At 36.0% G+C, this 16,982-nt stretch overlaps 1 protein-coding gene across 5 annotated transcripts in view; it reads left to right on the top strand.

Annotated features, from left to right (window-relative positions):
* KBTBD3 (kelch repeat and BTB domain containing 3) overlaps positions 1 to 16,982 on the top strand; it is a 31,923-nt gene that overhangs the window by 2,639 nt on the left and 12,302 nt on the right. The window lies entirely within an intron of this gene.

Raw genomic sequence — 16,982 nt, 5'->3', positions numbered from 1 at the left:
TAATCACTGCACTATATGGGCTTCTAACTGGACTGGGTAGGAGAAGCCAGGAATCCTGAAGAGTGTGGTGCCACAGAAACTAGAGATGCGTGTTTCAAGAGGCAGGGACTAGTTAGCAACAAGAGTACTCCTGAGAAGTTAACTAGAAAGTAGAGAGAGAAGTTAGCATTAGACACCCATAAGAGAGGGCAGCATGGTGACACTGACTCAGCAGGCTGTAGGGTGAGAGAGGACTGGATGGTGGTGGGCTCAGATGGCAACTGGACGTAAAGCTACTACAGACTTTCTGGGTTGGGGAGTGGAAAAACAGGATGGCAACTAGAGGGTGATGAAAGTTCAAAGGACAGATTTTTGTTTTATATTTAAAGGTGGGAGATACTAAGATCTGTCTGCTGATGGAATCTGTCCAGTCAAGTGGGAGAATGTGTTGATGCAGGAGAGGAGGCAGTTGTGGGTGTGTGTGTGCACATTACTCTAAAGTGTGTTCCAGAGTGGAGGACCCTGTCTCCATTGTTTTTGGCTGTATGTCCATATCTAGAATAGGGCTCGCCAAAATAACAGCTACTCTGTAAACTTTCTAATATTTGCTGAATAAATGAATAACTTGGACTCTACCTTCTTATTTTTTTTTTTTTTGGACTTTACCTTCTTTTAATTAATTCTTCACACATCAGCCAGAAAGATATATATATATATATATATATATAAATCATGTCACTATCCAGTGCAAAGTCTTCCGTGCTTGCAGCTGCAATTAGACTGAAATTCCAGCCCTGTGTGGCCTATTGGATCCTGCTTCTGTAGCCCTTCCTCGCCGACCTTCTCCCTCTCCTTAACTGAATTCCAGTGATGCTGGCCACCTTTCCTGTCCCAAAGGAAGGACTCCTTCCCACTTTAGGGCTTTATACGTGATTTCTCCCACCAACATCTTACGTCGTCATCATTCAGGTGTCCACTTCAATGACAGCTTCTAAGGAAGATGCTCCCTAATACTGAAGTGGACAAGAGCAAAAGCTCTAGAGCCCCACCATCTGGGTCCAGGTCCCTGCCTACCTGTTTTATGACCTGGAACAAATGACTTGACACCTCAAAACCCCATTTCTCCTTCCCATGAAGTGCGAACAGTAGCAATGTCTATTTTACACACTTCTTTTGAAGATTAAAGAGTGAAGCGTGCAGTACAAACTAAGCCTTATGAGAGTGTTACCACTGTTACTCCCTGAAAGTGACTATCACCCATTATTCATTTCTGTTCCCATTTCTGTTCAGCAGTCTCTTCACAATGTTTGTAACAATGTAACAATGTATAATTTGTCAGTCTACCTTGTTAGATGAGAACCACCAGGAAAGCAAGGAACAGGACAGCATCTCTCCTCCATGCTTTCCTGACTAATTCCAAACCTGGCATAAAGTTAGCAGTCTGTAATAAATGTTAAAGAGAAGAGGCCAGAAATCCTGCTCTATTTTGAAACTCCAGTGATCAAACTCGGATCACTCGAAGGCCTGTTGGGATCAAAGCGCAAACCACTCATAGTGCAGCTTTGGTGGAATATTCCACTCCCGTCAAGTGGCACATGCTTTTTCTGTCATCACTTCGTATCAATTTTGTCAGATTTGATTGTTGTACTTTTACTGATTCAATTATTTAAATCAAATTTTAATGGAAGACATTAAAAGAAAGAACAAAATAGTTTTACAAATTGAATCAATGTTTTGAGCATGAAAGAGTTTTGTTGAAGCTGAGATGCAGTCTTATAAAATACACCATTATTTTATGTGCTACGAAGAAAGAAAACCATGCTGTTTATAACTGCAACACAACTCCTTACCAGTTGGCATTTTTCATACTTCTGGAAAGCCCTTTAAAAAATCCACGTATCACCCCTTGTACACACATAGAAAGAAAAACATAAGCAAGATTTACTGAGATGCTCTTTAAACTTTTTCATATTCAGAGTCCAATGCTTCCAATTCACTTTCAACCCAGGATCTAAACGTCCGTGTTTTTCTGCATAATATCGTTCTCTGTTACCAAGAACATTAGTGATACATCATTTCTTAAGTGAGTATACATTATCATCTCCAGGGCTATCTTTTAAGACAGGGATACCTATCATTCTTCACATTTTGGTGCACATCTTGATGCATGTAGTTACAAATCTGTCATGTTGCTACCTGGCCAAAAGCAATTAAAAGATACTTGAAATGTGTCTTAGAATTAGAGAAAGACTGAGGTTGCAGAATATTTGAAGAAAAAAAAATCGCCTTACTAATCCTTTACCAAGATTTAAGAATTACTTCAACAACTAAAAATGTTACTTAGTACATGTTATTACTGAGTTTAACCATTAATATTGATATACCACCTCACAATATTAATTTAATATTCATGATATAACTTTAGCATCACAATAGTACAGTGTAATTGCTGTGTGCACTTTGGACAAGGAAGCTAAAGTCTCACCCTCCATAGAGGTCACCGTATAGTGATGGACTATTTAGGACCAGATTCCTTCAGGTCCAAATCCCAAATTCTTTGTTATTTGCAAAATATATACTACTACTACAAGTACAGATTTACTCCAACCAAATTTAAGAAATGAAGATTTCAGCTTCTTGGGTTGTTCATTCTTTATATGTAGCAGGTTTTATCTTTTAACAGCTTCATTAAAGTGAATACCTATATATGCTTAATATATTTGAGAATACTTATTTGGAGATACTTAAAAATTTCTAGGAAAGTTTGCTTTTTGTTAGTATTCTTAGAAATAAGAATTACCCTATACCTGCCTCATTGCTTTCAATGAACAATGAGCCTCAAAATTGACTTAATCCAACACAAGATCCAAATTAAATACATATTTTTAATGGTAATAAAGTTAATTTAGAAATGTTTATGGTTGAAGTTTCTTAAGTTTACTTGCTCAAGACTTAAGTCAGTATGCAGAAATACAGTTTTTGTCTTTTTGAAAGTCTCAGGTTTGGATACCTTTTAGCTTTTTTGTTTTACATTTAACTTCTTAAAAAAAAAAAATACTAAGGAACAGAGCACCTAGGTGGTGCAGTCAGTTGAGCATACAACTTGATTTTGGCTCAGGTCATGATTTCAGGGTCCTGGGGTCAGGCTTCACACTGGTCTGCTTGGGGTTGTCCCTGTCCCGCTACCCCTCCTGCTCGTGCTTACTCTCTCTCTCTCAAATAAATAAATATTAAAAAAAAAAAGCCAAGGAACTATTTAAACTCAAAACAATGTTTTCTTTGCACTTCTTAAGTGTTCTGAATAAGGACAAAACCAGCATATCAAAATAATTTCTAAGTTGAATTCATATTTCATGCTCTTTAATTTTTATTTTGAAATAATCACATATATACAGAAAATTACAAAAGTGCTATAAAGTGGTCCCATGTGCCCTTCACTCAGTTTCCCCATGGCTATATCTTCTATAATTATTGCCCAAAATCTGAATCAGGACCTTGACACTGGTGCACTGTGTGGGTACAATCCTATGTCATTTTATCACTGTGGATCCCTGTAACTAATTCTTATTAGTTACAGATTATTACAGATCACTGAGTTTCCCTTGTGCATCCCTGCCCCTCCACCACAACCCTCAGTCCCTGGAAACCACTCATTTATTGTCCATCTCTATAATTTTGTCATTTAAAAATATTATAGAAGTGGAATCATACAGTATGTGACCTTTGGAGATTGCCTTTTTTCACTCCTCATAATGCTCTTGAAATTCATCTAGGTTGTGATGTACATCAGTTGTCTGTTCCTGTTCCTCCATGATAGGGAGTCACCACAGTTTATACTCATCCGTATACTGAGCAACATTTTGGATGTTTACAATTTTTGACCAGACAACTGTAGGTGCTATGAAAAACCATATACAGATTTGTATTTCTGTAGGATAAATGCCCAGGTCAGTGGTTATTGGATAATATAGTGTGTGGTTAGTACCCCCCTCCTGACTTTTAATAAGATATAATAGACATATAATATTGGGTTAGTTACAACATGATTATTTGATATTTGCATGTATTATGAAATAAATGCCACAATAAATTTAGTTAACATCCATTACCTCATGTGATTAGAATTTTTCTTCCGCTGATAGCTTTTAAGATTTACTCTCAAAGCAACTTCCAAATATAGAATGCAGCCTTGTTACCTGTAGTCATCATGCTGTATGTTATATCTCCAGAACGTATTTCTCTTATAACTGGAAATTTGTACATTTTTCACCTCTTTCACTCAGTTCCCCCCCACGCCCCCCCCCACCAAAAATGAGTTAACTGTTTCCATGAGTTTTTTTTCTTCAAGATTCCACAAAAACAGTGACATTATACAGTATGTCTTTATAATTTCACTTAGCATAATGCCCTCAAGGTCTCTTGGTGTAGGAATTATTTTTTATGGCTGATACTCCACTGTGTTTGCATGTATGTATGTATATTTCACATTTTATTTATCAATCTACAGATATTTAAATTGCTTCTTTATCTTGGCTATTGTGAATGTGCTGCTGTGAACATGGCAGATAGATATCTTTTCAGGTCAGTAAGTTAGTTTCTTTTCAATACATTCCCTAGAAGCTCAATTGGCAGATCATATTGTAGTTTTATTTTAGAATTTTGAGGAACCTCCATACTGTTTTCTGTGTTGGTTGCACTAGTTTACGTTCCCACCAGAAATATACAAGGTTTCCTTTTCTTCATGTCCCCAACAGTACTTGCTGTCTCTTATCTTTTTGACAACATACTGACAAGTGTGAGTTTATCTCTCAGGGTTTTGATTAGCCTTTTCTTGATTAGAGACACTGAGCACCACTTCACATACCTGTTAGCCATTTGAATATCGTTGGAAAAATGTCTATTTATGTTCATTGCTCATTTTTAATGGGATCATTTGGACTTTATTTACTATTGAGTTCTATAAGTTCCTTATATATTTTGGATAATAGCTTATCAGATGTGCAGGTTGAGAATATTTTCTTCCAGTCTGTAGGTGGCCTATTCATTTGGTTGATCACTTATTTTACAGTGTGGAAGTTTTGTGTTTGCATGTAGTCCCACTCTTTATGTTTTATTTTGTTGCATGTACCTTATGTGTCTTTTTTTTTTTTTAAAGATTTTATTTATTTATGAGAGACAGAGAGAGAGAGAGAGGCAGAGACACAGGCAGAAGGAGAAGCAGGCTCCCTTCGAGCCTGCTGTGGGACTCCATCCTGGGGCTCCAGGATCAGGCCCTGAGCTGAAGGTGGCGCTAGACCACTGAGCCCCCCGGGCTGCCTACCTTATGTGTCTTAGCCAAAAAAAATCACTGCTATTATCAATGTCAAGGAGCTGATTCCCTACTTTTCTTCTAGGAATTTATGGTTTTACTGGTCTCACATTTAAGTCTTTTTAACTGACTTAATTTTTGTGAATGGTATGAGATATGAGTCTGGTTCCATTCTTTTGCATGTGAATATCCAATTTTCCCAGCATCATTTATTGAGGAAACTATCTTTTTGCCATAGAGTATTTGTACTCAATTTATGTCTTCTCCAATTTCTTATTACATCAGTGTTTTATAGTTTTCAGTGTATGTCTTTGACCTACTTGGTTAAATTTATTCCTAAGTATTTTATTGTTTTGATGCTATTATAAATGAGATTGTTTTATTTTTAAATTTTGTTAGTGTATAGAAATGCTACTGATTTTTGTATGTTGATTTTGTATTTTACAGCTTTACTGAATTCATTTAGTAGTTGTTACTTTTTTGGGCGGGGTGCTGTCTTTAGTATTTTCTGCATATAAAATGTCATCTGCAAACAAATACAGTTTTACTTTTTTCCTTTCCAATTCTGACTCCATTTATTTGTTTTTCTTGCCTGATGGCTCTGGCAAGAACTTCTAGTACTATGTTGAATAATGGTGAGAGTGGACAACCTTCTCTTGGTCCTGATATTAGAAGAAAAGCTTTCAACCTTGCACCATTGAGTTTGATGTTAGCTATGGGTTTGTCCTATATGGCCTTTTATTATTTGAGAATTCTATACCCACTTTCCTTCTATGCCCAATTAATTGAGAATTTTTATCATGAATGGTTGTTGAATTTTTAAATGTTTTTTCTCCATCTGTTGGATGATCATATGATTTTTATCTTTCTATTAGTGTGGTAAATTACATTTATTGATTTACATATGTTCAATCATCCTGCATCCTGGTTTTAAATCCTAATTGATCATGGTGTATTATCCTTTTATTTTTTATTTTATTTGTTTTAAATGTTTTATTTATTTATTCATGAGAGACACAGAGAGGCAGAAACATAGGCAGAGGGCAAAGCAGACTTCCTGCCGGGACCCCAGTGCGGGACTCGATCCCAGGACCCTGGGATCACGCCCTGGGCCAAAGGCAGACACTCAACCACTGAGCCACCCAGGTGCCCTGGTATATTATCCTTTTCATGTGCTGTTGGATTCAGTTTGCTAGAATTCTGTTGGGACTTTTTGGATCTATAGTCATCAGGGATATTGGCCTGTAGGATTTTTTGTTTTGTTTTGTCTTGTTTTTATAGTGCCTTATCTAGCTTTGATAGCATGGTAATACTGGCCTCATAAATTGAGTTTAGGAATATGCCCTTCTCTTCAGTTTTTTGAGTAGAAGGATGGGTATTGATTCCTCTTTAAATGTTTGGTAAAATTCACCAATGAATCCATTTGGTCTTGGGCATTTCTTTGTTGGGAAGTTTTTGATTACTAATTCAATCTTATTTTCTACTCTTTGTGGTTCAGACTTGGTAGGTTGTATGCTTCTAGAAATTTAGCTATTTTAAGTTTTTAGTTTTGTATAATTGTTCATAGTAGTTTCTTATGATCTTTTACATTTCTGTAGCATCACTTGTCTCCTCCTTCACTTATAATTTTATTTATTTGAGTTCTCACTGTCTCTGTAGTTGTTAGGTAAAGGTTTACCAATTTTGTTCATCTTTTCCAAGAACCAACTTTTACTCTTGTCAATTTTTCTATTGTTTTCCTTTTTTCTATTTCATTTATTTCTGCTCTGATTTTTATTATATACTTAATTTTGTTAACTGTGGGCTTATTATGTTATTTCTAGTTCCTTGGGATTAAAATTAGACTGTTTATTTGGAATCTTACTTTCTTCTAGCTGTTGTGCTTATTGCTATAAACTTCTCTCAGAACTGCTTTTGCTACATCCCATAAGTTTTGGTATGTTGTATTTTCATTTATCTTATGACATTATTTTACTTCCATTTTAATTTCTTCTTTCATGCCTTGGTTATTCAGAAGTGTGTTTAATTTTAATGTATTTGTGGATTTTACCAGTATTGATTTCTGCTTTCATATGATTGTTGCTGGAAAACAGTTGGTGTGATTTCAGTCTTCTTATATTTGCTAAGACTTGTATTGTGGCCTAACATTTGCTCTATCCTACAAAATTTCTGTGTCTGTATATGTCACTTAGGTCCTTTTGATTTATAATGTTCTTCAAATCCATTGTTTCCTTATTGCTTCTTTGTCTGGATGATATATTCATTGCTGAGGGGGATGTTAAAATCCCCAATTATTATTTTATTTCTGTTTAAGACTGCCAGTTCTGTTAGTATTTGCTTTATATATTTAGGAGCTTTGATATTGAGTACATAAACCTTTACAATTATATATTCTTAATGGATTGTTAACTTCATTATCATTGTATAGTGACCTTCTTTATCTCCTTTGACTATTTTTAATTTAAAGTTTCTTATCTGATATAAGTATAGCATCTCTGCTTTCTTTTGATTACCATTTGGGTGAAATATTTTTTCCCATTCCTTCATTCTCAGTCTGCATGTGTTTTTAAAGAGTCTCTTGTAGGCAGCGTATCATTAGATCTTGTATTTTTATCTGTTCAGCCATACTATGTCTTTTGATTGGAGAATTTAATCTGTTTACATTTCATCATTAGCAGTTAAAGATTTACTATTGTCATTTAGTTAACTGTGTTCTGACTGTAGATACTTTTCACTTTATTGTGGTTTGATGACTTTTTGTAGCAGTATTTTGTCATTCTTTTATCATAATCTTTTATATGACTACTACAAGGTTTTCCTTTTTGGTTACCATGTTACTAACATAAAATAACATTCTATTTATAACATCCTATTTTAAGTTGATAACAACTTAATTTTAATAACATATAAACTTTAAATTTTTACTTCTCTCCTCGCAGTTTGTTAATGTTTCAGTTTACATAAATATATATTATTTTAAAGATTTTATATTTAAGTAATCTCTATACCCAATGTGGGGCTCAAACTCACAACTCTGAGATTAAGAGTCACATATTCCTCTGACTGAACCAGTCAGGCACCTGTCAGTTTACATATATTTTATATTGTGTATCAAAAACAGATTATTATATTTATGGTTATTTTTAATGTTTATTTTTTTTAATTTTAAACTAGAGTTGTAAATGAATTACATGTTTTAGAATACGATTACAATATTAGAAAATCTGATTTTTTTAAAGGTTTTATTTATTTATTCATGAGAGATACAGAGAGAGAGAGAAAGAGAGAGAGAGGCAGAGACACAGACAGAGAAGAATCAGGCTCCATGTAGGAAGCTCAACGTGGAACTCGATCCCGGGACTCCAGGATCACGCCCTGGGCCAAAGGCAGGTGCTAAACTGCTGAGCCACCCAGGGATCCCCTGAGAATCTGATTTTGACTGCATAGTTAGCATTATCAGTTAGGTCTACAAACATTTATTTATTTTTATAATGTTAATTAGCATTATTTTATTTCTCCTTCTGAATTCTTTGCAGATAGGTCGCAGATCTCCCATTTCCTTAGGGTCAGTTATTGGAGCTTTATTGCTTTCTTATGGTGATGTCATTGTTTACCTGATTCTTCATAATCCTTGATTCTTAGGTTGTTGGGTTTTTTGTTTTTTGTTTTTTTTTTGAGATTTTATTTATTTATTCGTGAGAGACAGAGAGAGAGGCAGAGACATAGGCAGAAGGAGAAGCGGACTCCATGCAGGGAGCCCGATGCGGGACTTGATCCCAGGACCCCAGGGATCACGCCCTGAGCTGAAGGCAGACGCTTAACCACTGAGCCACCCAGATGTCCCAATCCTTGATTCTTTGTGTTGAATTCTCTGGTTAAACTTCCTACTCAGGCAGAACTGGGTGCTATACTCAACAGTTAGGCAGGGCTACAAATTTGCTACCTTGCCCTGTTTTACAACAGTCTCTGTGGCCCTTTTGCTTGCTGGTTGGGGACGTGAATCCAGCAGAGCTGCCCACCAAACTCCTTGCTCAGACAGTACCACCAGTTTTGCTCTAAAGATGGAAAGAACTGCTAGTTTGGCTCTCTGCTCAAGTGCTGTTGCAAGCTTGGCTCTAGGTTGGGCTACACAGCTTCTCAGGTGTTCTGGTTAGGCTTGCTGGTTGGGCAGGGCTGGAGGCTATATTCAGTGCCAGGCAGAGCTTTGAATTTGCTTCTCAGCCTTGGCAAGGGCTGTGTAACAGCCTCCAGATCCAGTTAGACTTGGTAGTCAGAGACAGGAATCAGGCAAAACACACGGAGCTCCCTGGCCAGATGGAGTCCCCTGCTGGGCTCTGCAGATGGGCAGAGACCCTGGTTAGGCACTCCTCTCAAGTGCTGCTGAGCTGCTCCGTGTCCTGGATGCTCTGGTCTGGTGGGGTGGGGCAGGGGGCTGCACTCAGCACCTAAAAATTAGATTTCCTGCCAGGCACAGTGGCAAAAACAGGCTCTAAAGCTGGTATGGCTCGTTGTTTGGGGCCTTGAGTCAGGCAGGACTGCACACAGAGTTCCCTGGCCAGGTGGGGTCATCAAGTTGTGGTTAGCTTTTTAAGAAACTTCCAAATAATTTCTGTTAGCAACATGTGAATGATACAATGTCTCTGTGGCCTCTTAATCATTTTATATTATCAGTTTATTTTTATTAGCCATTCTAAGAATGGCAGTGCTGTTTCATTGTGGTCTTAATTTTGTATTTCCTTGACTAATGATACTTAACTTCATGTGTTCATCTCTATATTTTCTTTGGTGAAATACATCTTCATGTCTTTTGCCCATTTTTAAACCAAATTGTTTGTTTTTTTACTGATGGGTTTTGAGAATTCTTTATATAGGTATTAATCTTTTATCAGATTTCATTTGCAAATGTTTTCTCCTAGGCTATAGGTGGTCTTTTCTTCCTCTTAACAGGGTCTTTCACAGAGGAAACATTTTCAATTTGGTTAACATTCAAATTAACATTTTCCCTCTGTTTTATGGATTGTGCTTACTCTTTGTCACAGAGATTTTCTCCTATATTTTCTTCTAAAAGTTTTACAGTTTTTACATTTTACATTTAAGCCTATCACCCATTCTGAGTTAATTTTTGTATGAAATGTGATATTTAGGTTGAAGTTTACTTATTGCCTGTGACTATCCATCTGTTTCAACGTTGTTAAAAGATTATCTTTACACCATTGAATTGTTTTTGAATATTAGTCAGGAAATAGTTGGCTTTACTTGAGTGGAGTTATTTCTTAATTATATATTCTGTTCCACTAATCTATGTGTCCGTCTTTTCACCAATATCACACAGTCTTGATCATTGTAGCTATGTAAGTATTGAAATCTGGTAAACTGATTTCTTCCCACATTACCATTATTTGTCAAAACTGTGTTAGCTATTTTATTTTCCTGTCTTTCCATATAAGTATTTGAATAGTCTGCAAAAAGATCTTACTGAGATTTTTATCATAATTTTGTTAAACCTGTATTATCATTATGGGGAGAATTGACATCCTTACTATGTTGATTTTTCCAGTTCATAAACATGGCATAATCTCTCAATTTATTTTGGTTTCTTTAGTTTCTTTTGTCAGCATATTTTAGTTTCAGTGTACAAGTTCCACACATGTTTTGGTAGATTTTATACCTAAATCAGTTTGTTTGTTTGTTTGTTTGTTTGTTTGTTTGTTTTTTAAAGATTTTATTTGTGTGTGTGTGTGTGAGAGAGAGAGAGAGAGAGAGAGAGAGAGAAAGCAGAGAGAGAAGCAGGCTCCATGCAGGGAGCCCGATGTGGGACTCAATCTCAGGACTCCAGGATCATGCCCTGGGCTGAAGGCAGACGCTTAACCTCTGCGCCACCCAGACGTCCCTAGTTTGTTTCTTTCTTTCTTTCTTCCACTGTTGTAAATGGTTTTATATTTTAAACTTTGGTTCCCATTTGTTCATTGGTAGCTTACAAAAAACCCACTGATTTTGTATGTTGATATTATATCCTATGGCACTGTTGAATTCACTTATTAGCTGTATGAATATTTTGTAGGTTACTTGAGAGTTTCTATTCCTGTAAATACAGAGGCAGTTTGTTTCCTTTCAAATGTATATGAATTTTGTAGAATTTTCTTGCCTTAGTGTGCTGGCTAGAACTTCTAGTACTATGATGAATAGCAATGTTAAGAGTGGACATACTTGCCATTTTCATCATCTCTGAGCAAAAGCATTCAGTCTCCTACCATTTAGTGTAACATTAGCTATAGATTTTTAATAGATGTTCTTTATCAAGTTGAAGTTCTCTGTTCTTTGTTTGCTAGGAGGTTTTCTCATGAATACGTGTGGGATTTTTCAGTAGTTTTACTGTGTCAATTGATAGGATTATGGGATTTTTTTTTTTTTTTTTTTTTTTTTTAGTTTGCTTCAGTAGTGCATTACATTGATATTTGAATACTGAACCATCCTTATATCATGGAATAAGCCTATTTGGTTGGCCTTGTGAATAATTCCTTTTAGAAACTGCTGAATTATTTTTGCTAGTTTTAAAAAATATGTATATTTGTAAGGGATATTGATATGTACTTTTGGTTTTTTCTTTGTTTTTGTGTTGTCTTTGTCTGGGTCACCACAGTAGTACTGACTTCATAAGATTACTTGGGAAGTGTTCCCTCCTCTTCTGCATTCTGGAGAAAATATAGATTTGATAGTAACTCTTTTTTTAAACTTTTGGTAAATTTAATTTCCTTAATAGTTGCAAGGCTGTTCAAATTTTATATTTCATCTTGAGTGAGTTGTGGGGTTTTTTTTTGAGGAATTTGTTCATCTGTGCTATTAAATTGTTACATGTAGAGTTGTTTATAGTATTCCTTTCCTTATCTTTCTGATTAGCCTCAAGGTCTGTGTAATTCCTCTGTTTCATTCTTGGTATCAGTAATGTATGTCTTCTCTCTTTTATTCTTTGTCAGTCTTGCTAAGGTTTGTCTATTTTATTGAATTTATCCAAGAAGAAACTCTTTCATTGATTTTCTCTGCAGCTTTCTATTTTCATTTTCATAGATTTCTGCTCTTTATCATTTCCCTTCATCTGACTTTATTGAGTTTATTTTGCCCTTCTTGTTATAGTTACTTGAGGTCAAAGCAAAAAATCATAACACTGCCTAATGTAGATCTCAGGACATGTAAGGAATTATTTAAACAACTATATAATAAGGGTATGAGAGCGTGTAAAGGGACATAAAAGATTGTAAAGTTTATACACTTTATTCACACTAGTAAAATGTTTACACAAGTATTGTCATGATATGTATCTTTTACATATACATGTACCATACACACACACGCACACACACACACACGTAATACCTAGAACAACCACTGAAAAGTCCATACAAAGAGGTACACTCATAGTCACTGTAGCCAACTCAAAATGGAATTCTAAAAAAGATTCAGTAACCCACAGGAAGACAGGAAGAAGAAGAAAAATAAATTAGAAACAGAGAAATTAGAGAAAACAACCAAAAAGCAGAACTAAGTATTAATTTATCAGTAATTGCACTAAATATAAATGGTTTATACATGCTAATTAAAAGAGATTAGCAGAATCGATTTTTAAAAAATGATCCAACTTTATACATTTCCTATAAGTCACTCACTTCAAATACAATGATATAAGTAAGTTGAAGGTCAAGGGTGAAAATATGTATACTATATAAGTATTAATTAAAAGGAAATAAGCAAGGTTATATTAATACTAGACAAAGTGAAGGAAAATTATAACGGACAGAGAGGAATATTACATGTTAACCCACCAAGAAGTCATAGCAAACCTAATTGTCTAGGTACAAAATAGAGAGCTGCAAAATATGTGAAGCAAAAACTGATAGAACTGATAAGAAAAGTAGATAAATGTACTGTTACAGCTGGAGACTTCAAACTTCTCTGTCTTAAATTAATAGAACAAGAGGATAGCAAGAAATGACACCGAACTCAATATCATCAATCAACAGAATCTAATCAATATTTATAGAAAACTCCACCTAACAAAACAACACACATTACTTTCAAATGCCATGGGACATCTACCAAGAGTAACCATATCCTGATGCACAAAACAAACCTTAAATGACTAAAAATAATTGATATCACACAGACTTTGTAATTGCTCATTGTGGCATCCCTGTGAAGGCTGCTTTAAAATTCTTGGTAGATAATTCTGACATCTATGTCATCTGCATTGGGGTCTATTGTCTTTTCTCTTTCAGCTTGATATGTACCTGGTTGGGATATATTGGGTATTATAAGACTACATCTTATTTAAATCTTGTGTTTTAGTGGGTCTTTTTTTTGACAGTGCTCTGTTGGGTTCAGACCGTCACCTCATTACTGTTGGGTTGGGATGGAAGTCCAGATTTTCCACCTCATCTCTGTGGACACCTGAGACAGGGTGGTTCCTTTTACTGCTGGATAGAGTTGGGAGTTCAGCCCCCCACCACATCTTCTGATAATACTGGCTGGGAAGAGAGGAGATCATAGTTACTGCTCCCGTATGGTCTCCACTGACATCATGTGGGGTGGAAATATAAAAGTTAAAGAGTCTCTCTCCATTTATTCCCCTATCAATGTTTACCTGTTAACAGAAATGGAGGTTTTTACCATACAGTGTTGTTCTCTGATTTATTGGTTTAAAGGCCCAGAAAGATTTGCTTTGTAACACAGACATAGATGTTAAATTTACTGTTGTAATCATCTATCAAAATTCACCTCCATCGTGTCACTTTCTCCTCATTGTATTAACATGCCCAGATTTTTCCATCTCAAACAAAAGAAAATGGAATTTCCTAGAATACATCTACTCCTCTAGTCCCCAATTTCTTTAAAAAATAATGTATACAGATTGTGTCCATCATGTAATGTGGCCTCTCTTCATCCCACCCCCAAATCATCAGTGATATCTTTTCAGTCCTCACCTTCCCTAACTTTTCCTCAGCTTTAGATGATGTGTAACTACTTCCTACATGAAATTCTCTTTGCTCTCTACTGCCTCTCCTACTTTTCCTCCATTTCTATCCCTGTTCTTTGCGAGTTCTTCCTTAGCCATAGAACTTTACCTGTGTCTTCTGCAAATCATACTTTCCACTATATTTTCAGTTCATCTAGACTATCACCTTGTAGGAAGCAGGTCATACACAAATAATTGTTCAACTAAATGGTCTATCCCTTAAGGTTAGTTACCCTCGGTATTCCGTCTTTGGCCCTCCTCTTTACTAATTTTATTTCTTTCCCTTGATTGATCTTTATCCATTTCAGTGGCCTCAGGTATCTTGTGGATTGAGTTCCCTTATCCCCTTCGTAAAACTTCCAGCACCCTTTCTCTTTGATAGCACTTGTAATAATTATGACTAAATAAAATCTACATATAGAAAAGTACTCAAACCAAGTTAAGAAAATAGAAAATTTCAGCTTCTCTGCTGAAGACAATCTGGCAGAGGGAAAGAATTCTTTCTTACTTGGCCTTGTGTTCTGTTCCAGCTTTCAAAGGATTTGATGAGTCCCATTCACATTAGAGAAGGCAGTCTGCTTTATTTAGTCTGTTACTTCAAATGTTAATCTCAGCCACAAACACTCTCACAGACACCCCCAGAAACAATGCTTAGCCATGTATCTGGGCCTTCCATGGCCCAGTCATGTTAACACATAAAAGTAACCATCGCACTACACATGGCTTCTGATTACTTAAAATATAGCTAGAGCAACCAAAGAACTTAATTTTTAGTTTAATTTAATCTTAGATAAGATAAATTTGAATAGCAATACATAGCTCATGATTACTGTATTGGACAATACAGCAGATGGTTTCAGTCCTAGACTAGAACTTTAACTGATGCTGTAAACCATTCAGACTACTTCTCCAGTATATAGCTTCCACTTGGAACTTGAAACACTCCCTCTGGGAGAACCAAGCTATCATATAAGAAGTACAGCTACCCTGAGACTGCCATGCTGTGAGGAAGTATAAGCTAGCCACATGGAAAGAGACTGCATTGAGACACACACACACACAGACAGAGACCCATCTGTTTTAGCCATCCCATTTGAAGCATCAGAAATGTGAAAAAAAGGAATCATATTGGACCTGTAGCCTAGTCAGGCCTTCAGACAACTCCAGCCAGAGCTGCCATCTGACTCTAAGTATATGAAAGCCCCCCAAGCAAGAAGCTCCAGCTAAACCCATAGAACCATTAGAGATAAAAATTGTTGTCATAAGCCACTAAGTTTTTGGGTAATTTGTAAAGCAATAGATAACCAAAATAAGAACATACTAAGGGAATTAAGTTTCCTTATTTCTCTGGCTCCCTTAGTTCTCAGTCTTTTCCTTTTTGTTTCCCACTTCCTTGCTTTTTGGTGAGGTAAAGTTGTATGCATAAAACTGAATTTGGGAAAGTCACAATGATCTGGCCTTCAACTATCTTGGATTTCTGATCTCATATTTAAGAGACCTTTCTAAAGGGGCCTCGGTGGCTCAGTCAGTTAAGTGTCTGCCCTGTCATGATCCCAGGGTCCTGGGATCGAGCCCCATGTTGGGCTTACTGCTCAGCAGGAAGCCTGCTTTTCCCTCCTGCTCCCCCTGCTGTTCTCTCTCTCTCTCTCTTTCTCTTTCTCTAGTAAATAAATAAAATATTTTAAAAATATAAAAGTCCTTTTAAAATAAAGTTACACTGTTTTGTGTCCTGCTTTCAAATAGGCCAACTTGGTTAAAAAGAGAGAGAGAGAAAGAGGGAGACAGGCCTCAAATAAAATCACAAATGAGAGGGGAGAAATAATAACAAACACCACAGAAATATAAACAATCATAAGTGAATTTTAATGACATCTATGCAAACAAATTGGACAACCTAGAAGAAATGGATAAATTTCTAGAAACATATAAACTACCAAAACTGAAACAGGAAGAAATGGGAAACTTGAACAGACCAATAACTAGTAAAGAAATTGAGCCAATAATCAAGAAACTCCCAATAAACAAAAGTCCAGGACCAGAAGGCTTCACAGATGAATTCTCCCAAACATTTAAAGAAGAGTTAATGCCTCAAACTCTTCCAAAAAATAGAAAAGGAAGGAAAACTTCCAAGTTCATTCTTTCAGGCCAACATTACCCTGATACCAAAACCAGATAAAAAGTCCACTAAAAGAGAACTACAGGCCAATATTCCTGATGAACATAGGTGCAAAATTTATCAGTAAAATACTATCAAGCCAAATTCAGAAATACACTAGAAAAATCATTCACCACGATCAAGGGAGATTTATTCCTGAGTTGCCAGGGTGGTTCAGTATTTGCAAATCAATCAACATGATATATCACATCAATAAGAGAAAGGATAAGAACCATCATCTCAATAGATGATCAACAGTAGAAAAAGCACTTGACAAAGTTCAACACCCAGTCATGGTAAAAATAAAAACTGTCAACAAAATAGGTTTAGAGGAACATATTTTCACATAATAAAGGCCATATATGAAAAACATGGAGCTAATATCATCCTAAATGGGGGAAAATGGAGAACTTTTTCTCTAAGGTCAGGAACAAGACAAGGATGTCCACTCTCACTGTTTGATTCCACATAGTATAGGAAGTCCTAGCCACAGCAGTCAGACAAGAAAAAGAAACAAAAGGCATTCAGGTAAG

The sequence above is a fragment of the Canis aureus genome, chromosome 3 (assembly GCF_053574225.1).
Source record: "Canis aureus isolate CA01 chromosome 3, VMU_Caureus_v.1.0, whole genome shotgun sequence".
NCBI lineage: Eukaryota > Metazoa > Chordata > Mammalia > Carnivora > Canidae > Canis > Canis aureus.
The sequence above is the reverse complement of the archived record's forward strand: the minus strand, read 5'-3'. Positions and strand labels throughout refer to the sequence as shown.